The sequence below is a fragment of the Vanacampus margaritifer genome, chromosome 9 (assembly GCF_051991255.1).
Source record: "Vanacampus margaritifer isolate UIUO_Vmar chromosome 9, RoL_Vmar_1.0, whole genome shotgun sequence".
Taxonomy (NCBI): Eukaryota; Metazoa; Chordata; class Actinopteri; order Syngnathiformes; family Syngnathidae; genus Vanacampus; species Vanacampus margaritifer.
In genome coordinates this window covers 16,027,682-16,049,212 of record NC_135440.1, presented here as the reverse complement: position 1 = coordinate 16,049,212, position 21,531 = coordinate 16,027,682, and the positions used below count along the sequence as shown (strand labels likewise).

Sequence of the window (21,531 nt, the reverse complement as noted above, 5' to 3'; positions counted from 1 at the left end):
CATTATGATCAGCAAACCAATCTGTGTGCAAAATCATTTTCATTTAGTCACTCATAACATACATAGTCTTCATTCTTTACTTTGAAAAGAGCACCTGTTTTTTTAGCAAATGTTAATTGTTTAAGTTCTGTAGGTCCTGAAACATGCTGTTGGACACGGAAAAAGTTATTTTTGTTGTGGCATTCAAACAGAATCCGTTTAATGACATTTGTACATTCAATGGCATAATAATGAAAGTCTTGTTGCCATTGAAACTTCATGAGGCCAATTGTTTAATATTTCTATTTTTCTTTAATGTCCTTGAGATCAGAGATAATATACTAAATCAAATATGTTTTAATCTCAATGCCTTTTCTATATCTTATGAAGTTTTGTTTTTTCAAGTGGGTTTGTCTGATCCAATCTTCCTAGGAAACCCTTATGATGGTAGATAATGATTAATCAAATATTTTACCATGATATTTACTGTTGTAGATTTTAGCATAAATGTGCTCTTTGTCGTACATCAAATTTCTGTATTTTTAACGCTGGTTTCTTATTATAGCAGTGTAAATCATTTAAAAACAACATCATCTTAACTCAGAACTATTCATGTCCGGCCGGGCCATGAACAGTCTGAGAAGAGATTTATATATACTTATACCTTTAATAAACACTGCAGTCTTGCAGTTCATTTTTACAACTTGTCTCATGAAAAAATGTCACCCAGGTGTGTCAATGTTCCTTCCACACCTAAATGGCATATTCCATGGGCTCTAGAAATTATACTTTTCAATCGTTTCTGAGATGGAACATACTTACCGTATTTCTGCTATTCGGGTCGTCTTTTGTCATCTTTGTAGAACTTACGTTTCCTCCAAGTCAAATCCTCCAATTCTCCGCTCCATTCTTTGCCTGTAAATTCCTCACACCAAACTTCATTCTCACATCAGACTTCCTTTTGATACACCGACAGACCAGTCATTCTCACATCAGACAGACCAATCATTCTCACATCAGACTTCCTTTTCAACAAACTCAGACAGACCAATCATTCTCACATCTGATAAAGATCAATTTTGATCATTTCAGACCTGAATGTGAAAACTGCAGCCGCTTCCAAATTGCTGCTTCAAAGAGGAAAAACAGACACCTTGTGTCCTGTAGATTAAAAAACAACCAAATTGTGACAATTTGGCCAACACCAGAACTATAAAAAGATCTCCAGCTGAGCTAGCCAGGAGCCATAAAAACAAAAGCCTTTGAGGCAAGAGTTTGTAATGTAAATTTGAATCCTGTAGATTAGAAAAACAACCAACTTAAGCAGATGTAAATTAAGATACTGCAGCGGAGGACTTTTAGGGTCAGGAAGAGAAGAATTATTATTATTATTATTATTTTTTTTTTTCTAAACAACCCCATTAATCTATTGCAGGTCACAAATCTTCCAAATATCTGCCATCTCAACTAGTAAAAGAAACGAGTTATAATCAGAAAAACAAAACAAAATCCCTACTTTAAACCAACCAAAAAGTATTCTTAAGATGCTAACTAACCTCACCTCTTCTACAGAGTAGTGGGGGCTTGTAAAACACAGCAGGGAACTTTGCCTTTGTGCATTCCCCGTGGAATCCAAAGATCAGTGCTGTTGAGCTTAATCAAAATTAAAAATTTAACCCGCAAATTCGTCGTAAGTGTTCCATATCTGAGTCCACTCTGAGAAGCCAAAGTTATAAAAGAGAAATGGGGAAATTTATAGAAGGCCAAATTCAACAAGCATCGAACAACGGAAAATATAGTATTTAAAGATTAGAATGAATTTTGTACTACCCTAATTCACATAAGCTGTTCTCAATTTCCAAAACTGCGTTGCTATAGATCACATCTCCTTTCTGACATAGTACAGAGTGCAAATGTCTACAAACAGAATACAACATACGACCTCAGGCACCAAACTCAGATGATTCCAGAACTTTGAGTCCACAACCGGAGTTCATATTCCTTCCTGTCCTTGTCGATAGCAGTTTATGCAGGGCATAGTTCAAAGCGGGCACTGGGCTTTGTGTACTGGAGTTCTCAGGAAAAGTTCATCATGGCAGAATCGATGATAATCCTGTCGGCTCAAAAAGTTGCTGGACATTATGCTCAAACAATGCATAAGAGTCATTGAACAGTCACAGGACGAGCGGATTTACAGTGTACCATCCTTTTTGCAGTCCGTGTGGTCACTTCCCCCCCCGAAAGTGACCATTGTTCAGTTCGCCGTCCACTCTGAACATCAAGCATAGCAGGAGAATGCTGTTCATTCCATTTCCAGCACTTTCTGGTTGAGTCACCCAAGTGAAACACCTTTCAGTCAAAGATTGAACCTGCTTGAAACATTTATACACTCGGAACAGACAGAGGGAGATGAGATCATAGCAAGAGAACACTGCTTGTTGTCATTCAATTTCCAAGACAAAATAAAATAAAAAATTCCCCCAAAATATTTTGTTTTTCAAACCCCTAATTTATTCATTTTGTGGTTTTATTTGAATTTGATCACTACACTATAGCAAGTAGTAGTACTATATTTACGCATATGTCTACCATAGACATCTTCATTACGTGTTACCTCAAATTTAAGAAACATGTGACAGCTATCAGTCACCCTGGCCACTTGGATGGAAGTTCTTTCCAGACTTCTAGAATGGGACTCAGATAAAGACAAAGGTTAAATCATTTTCACACCTATGAATAAGTTATCAGAGATGCAGGGGAAATATAAAAATCAAAAATGAAAAGTCTATTTCAATTAAAATTTGGTTTTATTACTTATTCAACTATATTACACAGATCTGATTTTAAAAATAATATGATAGTGGCCTGTAGTTAACACCTAGACCTCTATGTCCTTCCGCATAACAGGAACAATTTGATTTAGCCTTAGACGACCCCTGCTATCCACACACACAACAGACTACAAGTCTCCCAAATGGAGACAATGGGAGAGAGGACTAAACTTATCACACCCCCTTTCATTTTTCTTTAGTTTAATTTAATTTTAACAGACAACAGTACAAATCACCACCTTCTTAAAACAGCAGCTCACGGCCCCCATCCTCACAGACCTTTAGTCCCTAATCAAGCGTGGGGGGAAGAGCTTTAAAAATTGTCACAGACAAAGGCAGAATTCTCCCCTACTTTCAAAATATGCAGATTTCCTGCTTACCATTCTTTTTCACCCTTTTTTGAGGACAAAGAAACTGGAGAGAGAGGAAATTTTTCCACCTCTTTTCCATTGAAATCTACTCTTTTCCACTTCCTACAAAACGCCATTCATATACATCCTATCTTATCTCGCTCATTTTTGGAGACACAAAATACCTGCCTTCCAACAAACTCAGTCCTCCTTTCACTTAACTTGACTCCATTGTCATAAAGGCATTGAGGAGAAAAACACAAAACCAAGAAGAAATCAAATCCCCCCTTTAAACTCACAATTCACACATGCTTCACATATTCACAGTTTCAACTCACCAAACTAGACCCAGAACACACTCACACACAAACCAACTCCTCAAATTAATTCAGTGGCGTCTCAGTTGTTGAACCAATTCAAGAGGCCATAACCTCCTAAGTTAAGGTCGAATTTTTTCGTCCATAATATGTAGTAATTAGTCGTTTTTAATATTTATAAAGTCAGTGACGTCTCACTTATGATACTACAATATAACAGATCAAAACTATTCTCATTAATCCCCCCAAAAATATTATTATTATATTTTTTTTTTCTCAGCAAATAAAATAAAACAAATCTGCGCGACTTTAATAAATATATCCAGGATCTTCACGGACTTACTTCTCACACAGCAGTAATTCCTATATTCGCCGTGGAAATTCAATATCATATGCCGTTTTAGACGGCGGAGCGCTCCTTTCAGCTAAACAAAATTATCCAAAAACAAAAATATCGCGATCTCTCGATTTCTTAGCAATAGCATTCATAAATAATAAAAGCTATGCGTCAACCTGTAGCCCGGAAAAAATACTGCTTTAAGACGATCACAAAGCAGTCTCTTGGCTCCTTCGCAGCGAAAAGTTGTTTCCAACTCTACATGTACTTAACAATTGCCTCAGAAAGGCAGGGACTTACAATCTCCAAGATTCCTTCAGAACGAGACTGCCATGTGTTTTCTGTAATTTTTAATAAAACGCCTGCTTCAGCCCGTTTGCAACAATCCGGCTTAATTGTGCACCATCATCGTAACGTTACGTACCTCATCTGCGCATGTGTCTACCAGCTGAACAAATCTATTCAAGAATCTAACGGTTTCTTAACAGCGGCGAGAAGTCCGCTGCGTCTACCTGTGCCTCTTAGTACCAAATTTATAACAGCGGCGTACGTACGCTGTGTCCATTTATACTTTTTAATATCAAATTTATTCAAGAATCTTTCGACTTCTTAGCAGCGGCGCAACCCGCTGCGTCTGCCTGTGTTTCCCTTTCAGCGAGACAACCAACGTAACGACACTTCCGTAAACAATGCTGTCGTCACCACGTACGTGTACAGTTCGAACACCGTAGTAAAATCCGAAATCAGGGACTTCGTGTCCAACACAACGACTTCAAATTTTACTAACACCTTTTCACACAGATCTCATCACAATGTAATTTTTCAAGACGAATACCAGCTGCAGCGACTCGAAACAGACACAATTCCTCAAACGTGGATAAATGTCCACTCACCGTAATTAATCAGGCGCCTGGAATTGCATCCGTCCGTGAACGCCACAGCTCGCAACGTCGCTCGTCGGGTTCACCAAAATGAAGGAATTGTATGATTACTATTTTAAGTGTAATCTTTGCGTGTTCAAAATCATTGTATCCGAGATCTGATGAACAAGGTTCCTTGCAAGGATTTATTTAAAAGCTTCCAAAGACACGTTAGGACACCACATCTGAATGCAACGTGATGACCCCAAGAGTGTGACAATTGTATGAACATCGACTCATTTATACAAAAAAGATAAAAGGTTCCTCCTCCTGGCTCTTGATTGAACAAAGGGCAGACATGTCGACTCCTAGTGACCAAATGTGTGATGTTATTAGTAAACAGATATTTTCATACAGACATGTCAACTCCAGGTTTAACAAAGGTGTAATGTTATTAGTAAACAGACATTTACATTCAGTTCCCCTTCTTGACTGGGGGAGAAATGCAATTAGGATCTAACCCCAGACTTTTAGACTCCAATGCCAAAAGGCTCTAAATAACATCATGCACATTCCTATCTTCAATAGCTTTGAGGGTGAGAGGATAAACTAAAAGTTCACAAAATCATTATTCCACTGTATTCTATTAAACACTCATGATTATATCACATTGATATGCCTATAAGTAAATTAATAAACAGTAAAACATCAAATTGAAAATATTAAATGTCTTCAAGTCCAACAGATAAAAAAACAACAATTTGAACGAAATGGTGAAGCACTTTATCTTTATCATATGTTTACAAAGCCATATTCACTTAACTTAGCAGTGTAGCACACACCAGCCCGTTGACACAACATAAACAAAATGGTTGACTTTTTTTAGTTTAAAATTACTTAACAAAGGGTGTTTTTACCTTTGGTCCCATTTTAAATCCATCTACGTTATTACTAGCCTAATCCTAGCTAGTGCTAAGCTAGTTTTTCTCTCAGGTCCAGCATCCAAGTTTGAAAAAAAAAAACCTCCCATTTGTTTGTTGCTAGCACGATGTTAGCTGGCCAACAGCTAAGGTGTTAGCCTAAGGTGAGCAGATGTTTTGTTTTGACCAGGACAGTCTCACTTTTGAGTCTTTTGTCCTGACTTTAGTGGATTTCATCAACCCCATTCATTGTTTTGTCCTGCTTCTATGCAGGTTCCATCCTGGCGTCCCTTTTTTTTTTTTTTGCCATGTGTTGGCTATGTCAATCACACAGTTGTCATAGCGATTCATATGATATACCAATTAAAAGGGAATTTAACTGTTAGATTCCTTCCTATTTACTTTCCCAGCCGTGTTCTCGTTCTCATTTGCATCTAATCGCAAGCAGGCGTGTTTTCATCATACTGGAACTACAACTCCTTCCTGCTTCTGTGTCTAAGAATCAAGGGAAATGCAGTCCTACTAGCCTAATGCAGCAGTTGCCAGTCAGACAACGCAAGCTGAGCTTTTCTGGCAGCGTATTTCCAATGTTACAATGCAAGACCGCCATGACATAAATGGCACAGCCAACTTCCAATAGCTGCCGGACAAAATAAAGGTTGGATAATGGCGAGTGCATTGCCTTGTTTAGCGCAGTTGAACTGTCAACCAAGATAGCATTTCGCATTAGCGAAAGTAATAATCTGACAGGACGTACCATCCTCTCTGATAACAATATGATATGAGTTCTGGCTCGAATGGGAAAAATCAGATTCGGCGTTCAATTTCATTCTTTAATTGTTACACCGGCTCTGCTCTCAACTGCTGCTGATGTCATTCGCTGCCTTGTGCTCTGGGAGTGCAACTCTTAGATGATGAAGTATCAGTGGCTCTGGAAAAAGAACCTTTCTGCAGTGTTTATACGAGGTGAGATAAACTTGGCTCATGTCCATGTTTACGGTATATGGTCGCCAGAGTTTCAGGCAAGAGGACGTACCGTAATGAGCTTATTCGGAAAGGGGGAAAAACCCAATGATGAGACAGAAGAAGAGCCTACAACTTCCAAGGAAAAGAAAGCCGCGTTTAAGAGACAATGAGCACTTGCACTTAAAATACCAAAAAAGTCAAATCTGTTTCCACCATCTGCAATTGAGGTGTCATTGTTTCCCATTAGCCCAAGATGGGACTGGCTTTTTGAACAGAAACAAGCACAGTGCTCTCACTAAATTACAACTAATTCTGCATAAAGGCGAGTTGACTTTATATGTCTTGTGGTTCGTAAAAAAATATTTCTTTCCATAAAACCAGGTTGCAGGGAGAAAAAAAAAACCTAGACAGCTGCTTTAGAAGGTCAATAAACAAAATACGACATCATTTACCAGGAAATAAACAGCACAAGTGATAAAAAATGTCTGACGTATGTGCCAAATATTCAGTGCCCATGCCAAACAGCCTTTCCTGCTGTTGTTATCAACCCATGCTTTCAGCCTCCCTCATCCCCAGGTGCTGACAGTCAGCTGCCTGATTGGAGTGTAATGATGGAAAAAGGAGCCTAAAATTCTCCCCGCGGAGCGAAATCGTGATGAGCTTCGACAACAAATGGCCATTCCATGTCTTCACAGTCTGGGATCGAATTCTGAACTCAATCGTCCAAGATGACGGTGACGCCCACATAGTGATGTTCATCAGAGACAAGCTCCGCAGTTTGGGAATAGAAATAATGGAGTAGCCTGTCAACAGGGCTGACCTCAACCCATATGAACACTTGTGGGACCAGCTTGTGCGTGCTAGAGTGGCCAAAACAAGCACTTTGGATGAAGTGTTAGCATTTGTGGGCCTGCCGCTACATTCTACTGAGTAGCTTGTTTGTGTCAAACATAATATATTTTTTTAACGTCGTGTAAAGCTGTTTAAGTCATTACAAGTAGGATAAAGATAAAAAGGAATAATAAAAAACAGTGTTTCTCATTCACATATGGTGGCATCATCCTTTCAAATGACCCGCACACACGATGCTAAAGCTAACTGTTTTCAAACTGGGCTAACATTTGGCGCTTCCATGCTAATGTGCGAGAATTCAGTGTGTGACTGTTGAAGTTGTGAAAGCATGTGCGTGTGCGTGTTTGTGTATAGAGTGTCAGGCAGGCTATTTGGAAAACGCTACGAGCTATTCTACAATAAACACAGCTTACGTTAGCTTAAGTTAGCAATGAGAGAATGTTGGACTGTTGTGGCCGTGTACATAGATTTGGCTCTTCCAAAACGGTTGCTTCTTTCTTGTTACTGAAGAATTCATTCATTTAATCCTGACACATTTGTATGGGAGCAAAGCACACAGCTGTGTTGCTCTTCTTACAAATACATGTTCCTTAAAAAAACATTTAAAATTAATTAATTAATTAGTATGAAATGTATTGTCATAAAAACATTGCTAAAAGCAATAGATTCATTGTTGGTTACCTGGGTAACTTTCCATTCTTTGTAGTTTTAATGATTAAAAAATAACATAAAGCAGCGGTATTAAAAAGCCTCTTGATAAAATAAAAATATAAATTGACACAGCAGTTCAACTATTAAATAAAAATGAAATTATCCTTGCAGCTGCTGAGATTTGTAGCCTTGTTTAAAACAATAAAAAACGGCTTTGACGTGAAAATAAGCATACATTTTCTTTTTCTATGATTTATTGTTTTGAACAGTTCATGGTCTCAGTAGAAAAGAAAAACTACCGGTATGCTCAGTACGTCACAGCTCATGTATTGAGTCATTTGTGTGTGAATAAGTCTATCAGTATTTGAATGGAATGTATTAGCGAGCAGCTCAATATTCCTGCCAAGACTTCAAGTTAAGAATAGAACCTCTATTGTTTTCATGCACAGTTATATTACAATTTGGTATATTTCATGTTTTCATAAATAGATACTATCGGTCAGATCACAAGAGTGGGTGTTTTTTTTGTTTTGTTTTTTTTTGTTTTGTTTTTTTCAACAAATTTCTGACCACAAAAAATTGTATTGCATTTTTAATGAATGAAAAGTGTTAAACAAATAAAACGTTATGATTTGAAATGATGTGCATTTTCCCCTCCACATTAACTCCAGAAAGTGCTGCCATATTATTGTCCCATTTTAACTATTGCCAATGCCAAGTTTTAAACAGATACTATAAAGCAGTGTCAGAAAGTTGTCCGTCAAGTCTACACAACATGCTTTTGCAGTCACTTCAGCGCTTACAGGTTGAATGGATCCAATCCAGAAAACACCTGGGTCTGCAAGGACCGTCTTATCTTTCTCCAATAGTCAACAATTCCACCAGAACACACTCAGCAGTCAACTCAGCAAAGCCAGCTTCCAAAGGCTTTGTATCCAATTCAGATTTTCTTCCACAATTTTTTTAACAAGAATGACTCCAAATATCATATCTCATTCGGTACAGTTGGGCTACGGTAAAGTAATAAACATGTTCCGCCTTGTCCCAAGTTAATAAACTCCTGGTCGATATTTGATACTATGCAGCGGTTTTACGATGTGCTGTAATCTGTTATTTGTCATCGTTGGCACTCTGTCTAACCAGACCCGTGCTGATGCTTCACTGTGGCCTTCGTGATTTAATTCTACTGAAATACAGTGGCTCGCACGTGCGCGCGCACACACACAATGCTTAACATGACAATTTATATGATCAGACTTGAGAAATGTACATCTGTGTTTCCCAAGAGGCACATATTTTACATTTTAAAAAAAACTACTAAAACAAAAATGTTTTGGTCTCGCACATGGCCTTATTAAGTGTCAAATTTGAGTCTGTTTAAACACAAATCTGATATAAAGTACTTTCTGGAAATGAAGAAACACATAGAGATCTTAAATAATATTTTTGGGACCAATTTCCACTGCACAGTGCATACCAAAAGATCTCTCTGTTGATGCACTTATTTGGTTGTGAATCACTGATTTAGATGATGTGTCACGATTTCTTTCAAGAAGTCTACAACATTACTTAATGAAGATGCTGACCTGTTGGGAACTTACAATAAATGTGATTAAGAAAAAAACAAAAATGAATAAATGACTTCACTTTCCAATTGATGTAATGTGATTTAATTAATTCCAGGCCCAAACTGCCACCCTAAAAACACTGTTATCCAACTCTATAGGCAAGTACTATTTTAACACTCTTACCTGTTATGCTCGCTTTCATTTCATTCATAAAAGTACATCTGCTCAGCCTAACTGGATCATACAGAACAAAAGAGAAATTGCTACTTTTAATGGACGCTGTGGAAGATGTCGAAATAATAAATGAACAATGTGTTTCAAAATGTGTTTGTCATTCATCCATCTGTCTATTTTCTTTAGGACTTGTCCTCAAAAGGGTTACCAGGTTATCAGTACAGCTGTGGCTAAAAATAATAAAAACGTTTCTATCAACATTTTTTAAGTTTAAGTTTAAGTTTGGCTCAGTTTTTAATATTCTCTTAACAATGTTATAATTTATTTACTTCAACTCCAGTATGCAACAAATGTCCAAAATGGGGACTTTTTAAAAAATATTATTATTTTTTTTAATTTTGGGTAAAAGTAACCCAATCTGCATAAAAGCCATAGAGCTAGTGGGTTGGGAAAACAACCGACTATTTATTTATTTTTTAGCATGCAGCTATCTAGTGTCCTGGCATATTGTGCACAAAGGTCTTGAGGGAGAATAAAATGCAATTTTTTTCCAGTGCAATTTTCTTTGAATTGCACTTTGCTTTTTGAAGCCAACTCAGAACCGGCATTTTTTGTACACAAAACAGCGAAAATTAAAAACCGTGCTCACGGCAGTGAACTCAGTGACCCTGTATGTCCTGGGTATCGTTGGCATGGAGACAAGTGTCGGTATCGTGCTGACCCAACCGAAACATATAGTGAAGGAAAACATTTTTTCAATTCAAGCACATGGCAGGGCCCACCTTGTGCGCAGCCAGAACTCAACGAACGAGCAGGTTGACGGCACACTGCGCTGTGCAAAGTGCAGAGTTGATTACAGCCATAATACTACTCTCAGAATGCTCAATCTCGCCTGAGTGCCCAGAAAACACCCTGAACCCCAAACCTCAACTGTAAAGCAGATGTGCGACCCACTCCGCCATTGTCCTGTTTTTGTCACATCTGACCTTATTTAGCTAAATATGTACGAGGCAGCGCAGCTCTTCATATTTTTGGAGCATCTTTTGAACACCAGCCATGGAAAATGTCTGTCTTCAAATGGCCTTTTAGTTTTAATAAGAAAAAGCAGGCTCCGGTACGTCTGCTGGCAAATGCAAAATGACCCAGACATGAACCTTTAATCAGTTTTAATAATAGTAGTTCTAGGAAATCTCGACATCTTTACACAAGCCCCGTCTACAGATTGTCTTTCCTTTCATTTGGTCACCATAACATGAATGTTGTGTCACAAGCTTTTTTTCCCCTCGCGTCCTAATGTGACCTATCGTCTAATATGCAAATCTAGCCACTGTACCTCATCGTTGGCATTGACCACTGATGAGTCGACAAAAGTTGTTTCCGGTTTTCGAGCAGCCAATTCATTCACTTTGGATGTATCTCTTAGTTCTGTCAATAAATGTAGCACAACTCTAATTGCTGTCTTAACAACTTGACGTCAGCAAATTTTGCTTTCCCTCTAAAAATCAATGTGTCCATTTTCTATGCCTCTTTTCTTCATTACGGTTGGAATGTGCTCAGCCAATGTGCTAATGTTGTGAATGGAAACGACTCCGGCATAGCCGAGCAGAAGCAGTTTGGTACAACCGTACCAATTTGAGCCACACAGACACGCGTTTGACACATTTGAGAACTATTTGAATATGTGGAAAAATGGCGTAACGTTTTACCGGAAGAAAAAGTAGCATAATGTTGCTACAGACACCATGTTGTAGCGTTAGTTTGCGATTGTTTAGGCAATGGTTATTTCGCCGCGAGCGTTATTTTGCAGTGAATGTCTTTGATTTGCCGTGAATGCTTGTAGACATTAACAGGCGGTTATGAATAACACAAATGTGCACATTTAGGCCACAACATGCAAACCGTCACGCCGAGACCACTTAGCGGCCGGGTACCATTACAAAGTCACGTCAACTAGGTGGCGAGTTGCCAGTCACGGCAAAATAACCAACCTGTATAGATCAGTCACCTTATTTGGCCACTTCTACTTCCACCTTACGCTTCATTTCCCTGTACTCCCGTCTATTTTCTTCAGTCCTCTCAGTGTCCCACTTCTTCTTAGCTAACCTCTTTCTCTGGATCGACTTCTGCACCTCCTCATTTCACCACCAAGTCTCCTTATCTCCTTTCCTTCCAGATGACACGCCAAGGACTGTCCTACCCGTCTCCCTGATCACATTTGCTGTAGTTGTCCAGTCATCTGGAAGCACCTCTTGAGATTTCTGTGTTTAAGTTTGAATTAGCTCCGCTCTGCCATCCGTCAGCAATGAATGTCCTTGGGGAAACATGAAATATCGGTTCCGGCATCTTCCGGGTTGCGCAAATATGTTTTATAAAATTTTATAAAAGTATTTTGATGTAAATATCGACTTTAACGGTGAAATCCGACTTAAGTGGAAATTCAGGTTACATCACCAGGGTAAGAACGGAACTCCGCCGTAACTTGAGGACTTCCTGTATGTGCTCGTTCCTTCTTTACCGTTGTGTTCCCTCGCTATAACGCGGTTCACTTTTTTCTGTTTCGTGGATTTTTTGGGGTGCAATTTTGCATGCTTTTTTTCCTCCTTTCTTTTTTCTATCAAATTTATAAAGGTTTGAACATTAAGAATGAAACAAACAAATTGAAATGCTTCAATGAGAAAAGCGTATAAACCGTGTGGTGATGGGTTTTAGAGCCTTAAAACTTTTATAATAAATGTAACGCATAAAGCTAACTACTTCGCGGATTTCATTTGTTGCGGGCATTTTTTGGATTCTAACCCCAGCGGAAGACGAGGGAACACTAAATCGTTGATTACCATTGTTGGTATATGCTGTCCTACCAGTGCTAGTATTGTTTACTTCCCACATCGTTTATTACTGTTGTTAAAACGTAACACTTATTCTTTCTTATGGTAATGTCAACAATGCTAAATCCTTTGTATTCTTAATTAATTTCCCCCCTTCTATTATGTAATATTCATTGCTCTCTGGGCTGCAAATGGCTGGCAACCAGTTCGGGGTGTACCCCGCCTACTGCCCGAAGCCAGCTGGGATAGGCTCCAGCAACCCCCCGCGACCCTTGTGAGGACAAGCGGTTAGGAAAATGGATGGATGGATTGCTCTCTGGGTACTTGTTTATTATTGAGTTTTAAGGTTAGTAGCAGAGTAATATATATATATATATGGGGCAAAAACACACTTTCAAACACGATTTCATAGCAATACTAGGCTCCTTCCAGCTTTGATCATGGATCTGTTTATCTTACAAAACCCCGTTGCCATAGTGCAGCCTCCATCACTCGCCAGTGTTTACTTGCTTCCAACCTCAGCGCCCTCCTGTTGCTGCGTCACACTGCTTCTTTCTCTACACATGGAGCTCAAGCACACAAGCTGATCTATTACAGTTTGCTTCGCACCAATGACCCTGATGTGCTTGTGAACAAAAGAAAAAAGGGCTGTTCGGAGCAGGTGTAAATCAGAATTTCTCGCTTATTTATCTCACATAAAGCAGGATAACTGTCATCTTAACATCGGCTAAGTGCTGTATCTGTCACTGCTCTGAACATCATCACAATATTACACCCCTGACAGCTCTGTGTGCTCCAGACAGACCGGGAGGTTCTAGGAATCCTTTGGGCCCTTATTATATTATTCAGCTAATGCCAAAAAGCTTTCAAAGACAGCAGCCTAATTACCAAGCGCTCATACAGCTTGAATTTCATTCCAGTTTTAGGAACTTCTACTGTTTGGTTCCTGTGAACAATTTTTCTTTGACTTAAGCTAACTGCAGGACCATACTGTAGTCTGACCTTTAACTCCAAATAACATACCTCAGCTATACATCAGTTTTGGGTCAGTAGGTTTCCCACTTCAAAATGGTACTTTTTCAATAGTCGTGGGAAACTAGTTGCCTGAATCATGCTACAATGAAGTCAAAACGAAATATGCTAACAAACAATGCCATTAATACACAGGCAGGCAACTGAGGGATTGTATTCATATGAGCCAAAACTTGTCAACTGACTCACTACTTCACCATAAATATCCCTAACAGACGTATTATGGTTACAACAACTGAAAATCCAGACCCAATATGAGCGACTGCAGTGTTTGTGCAGGTATGTTTATCGTATGCTTTCTCAGCGCTAGCCCTGCTAGCTGCTACAACATGCTAGCTACTATACATCACGGTGAATTGTAAATTCACCAAAAAGACCTCGAGTTTATCTACGGAGGCCACTGCTGCTTTAGATGTGAAAATTTATATAAAGTATCAGCGCTATAGAACCATATTGGATGTTTTAAAAGGTAAAATATGCCTACGACAACATGACAACATAACTATAGCTACGTTCACCCTGCCGGGCGTGATGCGCAATTCGGATTTTTTGTTAAATTCAATCTTTTTATGTACCGTTCACATTACAAAAACAAATGCGACATCTAATGTGAACGGAACACTTACCTTGCTTTCTTTGTAGGCGTTTTCACATTGCTCGGTAGAGAGCCTGCCGCCATTCTATGTCACTACACACTGAATGTGTTTCGATGTAAATAACAATGGCGTCAAAAAAAAAAAAAAGTTTTCTCCAAAATGTATTAAACCGGAAATGATTTTTGAAAAATTTATCTCATAGTTATGATAGTAACAACCAAATAAATATGGAGCAAACATGACAAAAGTAACTAGACAGACGTAATAGCCCAAAGGTAGGCTTAAAATCTTCAAATGAAAATCGTGACTTCAATGTGTTTCGTTTTCGTGAAAATTAGCGGCGTGCCAGTGATCATTAGAGCTGTGCGAAAGAGATTTTGGTATTGATCGATACCAAGTAAATAATGGTGCCAATATCGCCGATACCAAGTACTTTTGGGTTCATAAAATATTGTGATATTTGAAATCATTTGTCCTACTAAATATATATTTTATTGCAAATTAGACATTCTTAAACATGCCAAAAATATAATATCCTTAACAGAAACATACCTGGGCTGTTGTTTACATTTGCAATGTAGTAGTAATCTTCATATTCTTAGCCCCTGTCACTCTTCTGCACTCAAAGAAACATCAGCCATAGTCTAGTCACATTAAAATAAACTATACTTACATGTTGTGCTACATTAATACCTAGCCTCAACTAGAAAAGCTCAAACGAAGCATAATGTGACTCATTGTCATATAATGTCATTCACTGTGAAAATAATTATTTGTTACCGCTAGTGCGGCCCATCGCTGTCATTGGCAGGCCGGCACATGCGCGAGGGACCCATGAGAAGCCAAATTAGTAAATAAATGTAAAATATCTATACGTTAGTATCGATTATATCAATACTTGAATCGATCTGCACAGCCCTGGTGATCATTTCTACTAAAACTGCTTTCTTTCCGCCCACTTTGAGGTCTCCCCATGTCAACCACCGTTCAAGCTGTTCCAAAGTGTGTTTGTTTTGAAATTTCACGCCTGTATTTCCTCCTCAATATGTAGCGGTAAGAAGACTAAAACCAACAAGAAAATATAAATAAAATATAAAGCTGTGGGGTATGCTGAAAAGTGCAGAGCAATGGCAAAGCAGCAATGTATGCTAACATTAGCATATGCATTTATATTTGTCATTTGTAGTCATGTACTCGTAAAAATATTGTTTTGTAGACCACAAACATTTGTTCTTAACAGTTTGAAGTGCTTTTGTGACTTATTAAAATGCAGTAGTCTAAATTAAATCGTAAAACAAAACAACTTACGTGTGATGCAGGGGTTTGGATGTCGAGTTGATGAAATCCCGTCTCCTGCTGGGAGCAACACAACAACAATAAATTAAAAGGGGAGCTGAAAGATATGAGCAAATGTGAAACACGTTTCTTCTGCTGTTATTTGGATGATGGCGTGTGTTCTCGCTATGAAACTTTTCTATTAAAAGTTTGTGCTGCATTTAAAGCATCTTACTACTACTACAAATTTCTCATCCTCTCCCTAAAAAATCTTCACAACAGAAATGTTCTCTATGATATGATAGTCTCCTGAAATCGTGTGCCAATACCCTAGAACTAAATTGTATTAAATCACATGAACGCTGAAAGCACAGCGGCGCAAAAGATGAGTGAGGACAAAGTACAAATGGATGTTCTGGAACTTTGGATTCTTATTTGCGCTCAGATGTATCATGGCCATAATGTTAACCCCGCTGCTTAATCAATAATGTGGGTCTATATCCCATTAGTGCTTTCTCAATTAATTTATCTTAGCAAAACATTTTGGACCAGTGTGTGTTTGGATTATTTTTTTGCAGAACTTGAAATTTTGAGTTTATGAACTAGAAAAATTGACGACCTCACAAACATTTCCAGAGATTCATTCCAGTGTCATATATAAAGTCTTCATGTAGAGTTGAAAAGTAATAGGATTTTATGGAAAAACATTTCACTTATCTATTATATTTGTGCGCTCTCTTGGTCCTTGTAAGGTGCCATGTTCGTGGAGTAGTTAGCCAGCTAGCGGGAGGTAAGTTAGCTACCGGCTAAGCTAGCTAGGCTAATGGCAGGTCCTCCACTCGCTCATTAAGAATCAAGCATTTTTGGCCTACTTGTATGGTCAAGTCAAATGTTTTTAAGATTCAGGGGAGCTGGACTCAAACACCAGCAGATATAATATGTATGGTTGAATGCTGCCGGGTTAGAGGATTTGGACTAGACAGCAACACAGCGGGCTGGATACTAAAAGAGCTTCCAAAGACCAACATGGGACTCCTTTAAAAAAAAAAAATGGAGTTAACCTTGGCTGGAATTTATTTCAGAGCTGATTAAATGCCACTGCGTGTCATTGTAAAGAGGCAGCAACATTTGGACTAAATTTCCTTTGTGTGATTATTGTTGAGACATTCGTAAAATAACCCAGTGAAATTAGAAGACATAATTTACTGCAGATCCATTTGAAAATATGGCCGTCCAAATCAAAATTAAGGCGTTAACTATGGAGATTAATTTGAATTCATTAAAGCGTTTTTTTCCCCCTTAGTTAACCAAGTTTTATTTACTTCTACTTAGTGTGAAGATGGACAAACATTGACTATAAGTAGTTTTACCTTCAGTTTTACTTGCTCAAGTAATCTGCACATGTTACAAAGCCAAATTCAAATAGCATATTAAGTATTTGGTGTATCAAGTCAAAATACACGGGGTCCCTCCACGGGGGGCCTCGCAAATGAACCCTTCTGAAGTGTGCTGCTTGTGGCAAAACCAAACCTGGAAGCGAGAAGTTCTGAAGATTGTTTCTATGAGAAAAAAATATATGGCCTGTAAAGCCGAGTTAATTTTGATCGTTCTGTTCAACAGCTGCATTTTACAGGAGGATAATTCTATTTAATGATCAAAGAAAACTATTGGAAATATACTTTCTACATGAATTCCAAGATTGTTCTCAAGTAAAGTGAATCGGTTACCGGCTTTGTAGTAGAAAGAAGCAGAAGTAGAAAAACGTGATTTATCACGATTCATTTTTGAATTAATCGCAATTAATTATGTAAACATGTGCAATTAATTAGTTACAAGATTTTAATCGCTTGACTTTGAAAGCTATGGAGAGATGGATTTGGACTACAATTCCATCTATCCATAGCCTAAAACTTCTTGTTTTTCAAAGGTTATGACCGTCCATCCATCATCTGAAAGGCTTTTTCCCCACGAGGGTCCCAGGCATGCTGGAGCCTCTCCTAGTGTCTGTCCGTCTATCTATCCATCCATCTAAATCACATTGCCCTTTGTCGACTAAGCGACTGGATGGCAGCAGAGTTCCAATGATTTTCCTCATTACACCCAGTTAGTTGTGAGCGCTTTTATGTTATTACATTTCTTGTTTGAAAGTAGGAGTTAGGAAACCATCGTTCTCTTTGATTTCCAAGTGTTATTGAAACAAACAAAAGCACCTTATGAATATGTAAGTGCTCCCGATTGGTACTCAAAATGTCATGCTCATTTCAAAGAGTCCTCATCAGCCTCTTTATTATGTATAAAGAGGACTGTTGTAATTGTCATGGAAATGCTCCATACTTTATTTTTTTTTGTGGGGTGGGGGATTCAGAGAGCCTTTTACAGCCTTGAGAGGCAACCTTGGTCATACCTGGAAAAAGACGTGGGCACAACATCAATAGACACAGTAGTGTGTAGTTTTGTATTATTACAGTATTGTATAGTTATTGAACTTTCAAAAATGGCAATTGAAAACATTGTTACAGATGTGCTGGCATGAGACGGTTTCAATCAGTACAAGGTTGAACGAATGCTTTATTTATCTCTAAATGTACATTTCACAGCTTAATTGACAATCTAATGAAACGTGGAGTTTCAACACCCACACAAAGCTGAGATTGTCCTTGACCAATCAAAGTTTCCTGATTGTGCAATATAGCATGTTTGATAGCTTTCTATGTTGTGTCCATACATGATTTATGGAGTGGTGTTTGTTTTCACAGGCAGTCATCGACTTTGTTTGCTCCGGATAGTGAAAATATTTACATGAAAAATGGCTGCACTAAAAATCAATACATTGAAAAACATACCATAACTCAACTTCTCAAGAAATTCCAGTCGACCTTCACAAAGATAATTTTTTTAAAAAAAGAGAAAGGTATTCAGTTAACATGTTTATTACAATTGGATATTCCTTTTCACCCTCTGAACAAGGCAGGGGGGCGGGGTTTATCAGCTATAACTATAATCATTCTAGTCATATTCTGTGCAACAAGTCGACAGCAACATAAACCTTCTACAACTTCTACTCGTACATATTTTATGGCTTCCAGAGAGTTGTCATATTAGATTTATCTCACAATGAAAAATGATGATTGCTTTTGTGACTTGGTTCTTGCTCTCAGCTATTTCAGCTCACGATATTATCGTTAGTTCTTATATTACATTATCTTATATACAATTATTTTATGTTGGGTTCTCATCTCATCCAATGTTTATCTTATGTTCCAATGTTTGTTTGTTTTTTTCAATTATATTGTTATCTTGATCTTAATTCTAACTTGTATCATGTTATCTTTTGTTAAAATATAGAGAAGAGAATGGCAAGGTGGGTCTGTTTGTATTTCATGTGATGGAAAGGTCTGGAACATCAACCTACTTTATAAGCTAGCTCGGTTTTATATAAGATTAAAAAAAAACTCTGGATTTACGCATCCCACTGTTGCTTTAGATAAATAAATGCAGGCAGACATTTAGAAAGCTGCAAAAAAATAAAATAAAAATAAAATAAAAAAATAATAATAATAAAGAAAGCTGCTATTACTATTACTACTACTACTACTAATAATAATAATAATACAATTCATTGATTTATACACTGATTGCCTGCTGTTCACATATTTAATATAAGAAATACGTTGGTTTTACCTACCAACTGTCTACCCTGTGCTAGTACTTAGACATGGTCCGAGCAGGTTTAGAGCGACCTTCTGCCACCAAATTGTCACTCCACCAGGCGCATCTCCATTGACTGGCCCAACTTGGCGGAAAGCAGTCTACAGAAATCAGATTTCACCCGCACTTGAGGCATCTCTGTCTGCAAATAATAAACACATTGCTAATGATACACTAATCACACTGTCTGTTTTCTCACTCCAACCTGAGCACTAAGACCGATTATTTTTATGCAGTTCTTGGACTAATGCAATAGTTAACTCATTCACTGCCATAAGTTCATTAAAAAAAAAAGATTATTAAAAATTAGGGGCAACAGGCGATTCAATTTTTTTATTGTAATTAATCGCGTGACTTCATTAGTTAACTTATGATTAATCACAATTTTTTTATCTGTTCTAAATGAACAATAATTTTTTTTTGTATGTTTTCATACTCTTGTTAACATAAGTGGAAAAAATGTTAAACTAATAGAAATAGCTAAAATTATTTTTTTTACGTTTATAGCCGTCAATGGCAATGAATGAATTAAAAAAAGAAAAGATTATTAAAAATTCGGGGCATCAGGCGATTAAAATTTGTAATTGTAATTAATCGCATGACTTCACTAGTTAGTTAGTTCAATTGTACTCCAAAATCGAGCTTAACTCATTCACTGCCATAAATTCATTACAAAAAAAAAGATTATAAAAAATGAGGGGCGAGAGGCGATTACATTTTTTTATTTTAATCAATCGCATGACTTCACTAGTTAACTCGCGATTAATCACAAATTTCATATCTGTTCTAAATGTACAATAAAAAAAATTCTAGGTTTTCATCCTCTTGTTAACAAAAGTGGGAAAAAATGTTAAACTAATAGAAATAGCTAAAATGAATTTTTGACGTTTATAGCCGTCAATGGCAGTGAATGAATTTAAAAAAATAAAAGATTATTAAAAATTCGGGGCATCAGGCGATTAAATTTTGTAATCGTAATTACTCGCATGACTTCACTAGTTAACTCGCGATTAATCACAAATTTTTATATCTGTCCTAAATGTACAATAAAAAAATCTAGGTTTTCATAATCTTGTTAACAAAAGTGGAAAAAAATGTTAAACTAATAGAAATAGTTAAAAATGAATTTTTGACGTTTATAGCCGTAAATGGCAGTGAATGAGTTAATATTACTTCAATGCATTGATTTTGCAGTGCCTCAGTCATTCATGGTATAAAGTCTAACCAAGATTTAATTTAAAGCCCAAAGGAGAAGGTAAAGGCAGGATGGGGGTTCCGGTGATCAAATAATCCCTTCATGTCTCCTGAGTAATATCACTCCAGTCTTTAATATCACAGAGCTTCATAATCCTTGAACTGAGAGTCACGTGACCAGGCTTGCTCTTCATGGTTCATCTCCATTACCTCCAAGTGCTCAACTCCTACGAAATAAACGAATGCATGAGCAAAAGCTGACAAAGCATTTACTTTTTAGTGCTTTGACATTCAGCAAGGGATGTGTGACCTCCGCTTACTCTTAATAGGGAGACATTTATTGTTCAGCAAGTGAGGGTCCCCCCCACCCCCATCAGATTTCCATAAATTATCATAAAGACAACAGTATGAACATCTGGATGGTGTTTGGCAGGAAATACACTATTTCTGCAGCCTCCTCCTCCTACATTGGCATTTTTTTCCCCCGCTGTCAATTTCTCCACATCTTTCACCTTTTTGATTGGTGAAGTTCCATTGGATAACTTCAGCTCATTATCTTGCTTCCATTTAATCACAGAAGTAAGTTTTTTTTTTTTTTTTTTAAACACATTGTTATTAAAAGTGGAAGGGGTGAAGCCATCCAGAGAGACCCGGCGTTGGTCAAAATCACATCTATTCACCGGCGAATTTAATGAGAACAGGTAGCCACTGGTCTATAATACAGCGCTGTAAATCCCGCATTATTTCTATTGAGTTTAATCAAACTAAAGCTTTGCAAGACCATGTAGGGTGAATTGATCTACAGCTACACAGAGTTGCCCACTAATCTAGCTTGATACCAACACTTTTACATTGCACTTATACAAAAACACATCTGGAGCACTTCAGAATCAATATTTACAAAAACATATTAAATAAAAGATATTGAAGATGTCAAACTTTGACTATATTTTTACCTGTGGGCTCCCAGTGTATTTCCATTCACCTCTCTACTCCACGATCCACGCTGCCTGGTAGCCACGCCCACCTCATTAGTCACTCTGCTCACCTGGGCGCACAGATGCTTTAAATCGAACTGAATTGAATTTATTTGAAA

The 21,531-nt window shown here is 37.7% G+C and overlaps 2 long non-coding RNA genes across 3 annotated transcripts in view; both read right to left on the bottom strand.

Moving 5' to 3' along the window:
- LOC144057612 (uncharacterized) overlaps positions 1-5,403 on the bottom strand; it is a 6,745-nt gene extending 1,342 nt beyond the window's left edge. Inside the window, exons 1-2 of the long non-coding RNA XR_013295297.1 lie at positions 4,239-5,403; positions 1-4,155 (exon numbers count right to left, since the gene is read on the bottom strand). The exon at positions 1-4,155 is cut by the window's left edge and continues 1,342 nt beyond it. This is a non-coding gene — a long non-coding RNA (uncharacterized LOC144057612). The remainder of the gene's footprint in view (positions 4,156-4,238) is intronic.
- The window catches only part of LOC144057780 (uncharacterized), a 33,082-nt gene extending 11,619 nt beyond the window's left edge, over positions 1-21,463 (bottom strand). Inside the window, exons 1-2 of one of the 2 annotated variants that reach the window (XR_013295324.1) lie at positions 21,421-21,463; positions 15,567-15,614 (exon numbers count right to left, since the gene is read on the bottom strand). This is a non-coding gene — a long non-coding RNA (uncharacterized LOC144057780). Of the gene's footprint in view, positions 1-15,566; positions 15,615-19,218; positions 19,405-21,420 lie in introns of those variants that run through there. The other variant, XR_013295323.1, reaches the window with a different exon arrangement.
- Positions 21,464-21,531: the final 68 nt, after the last annotated feature.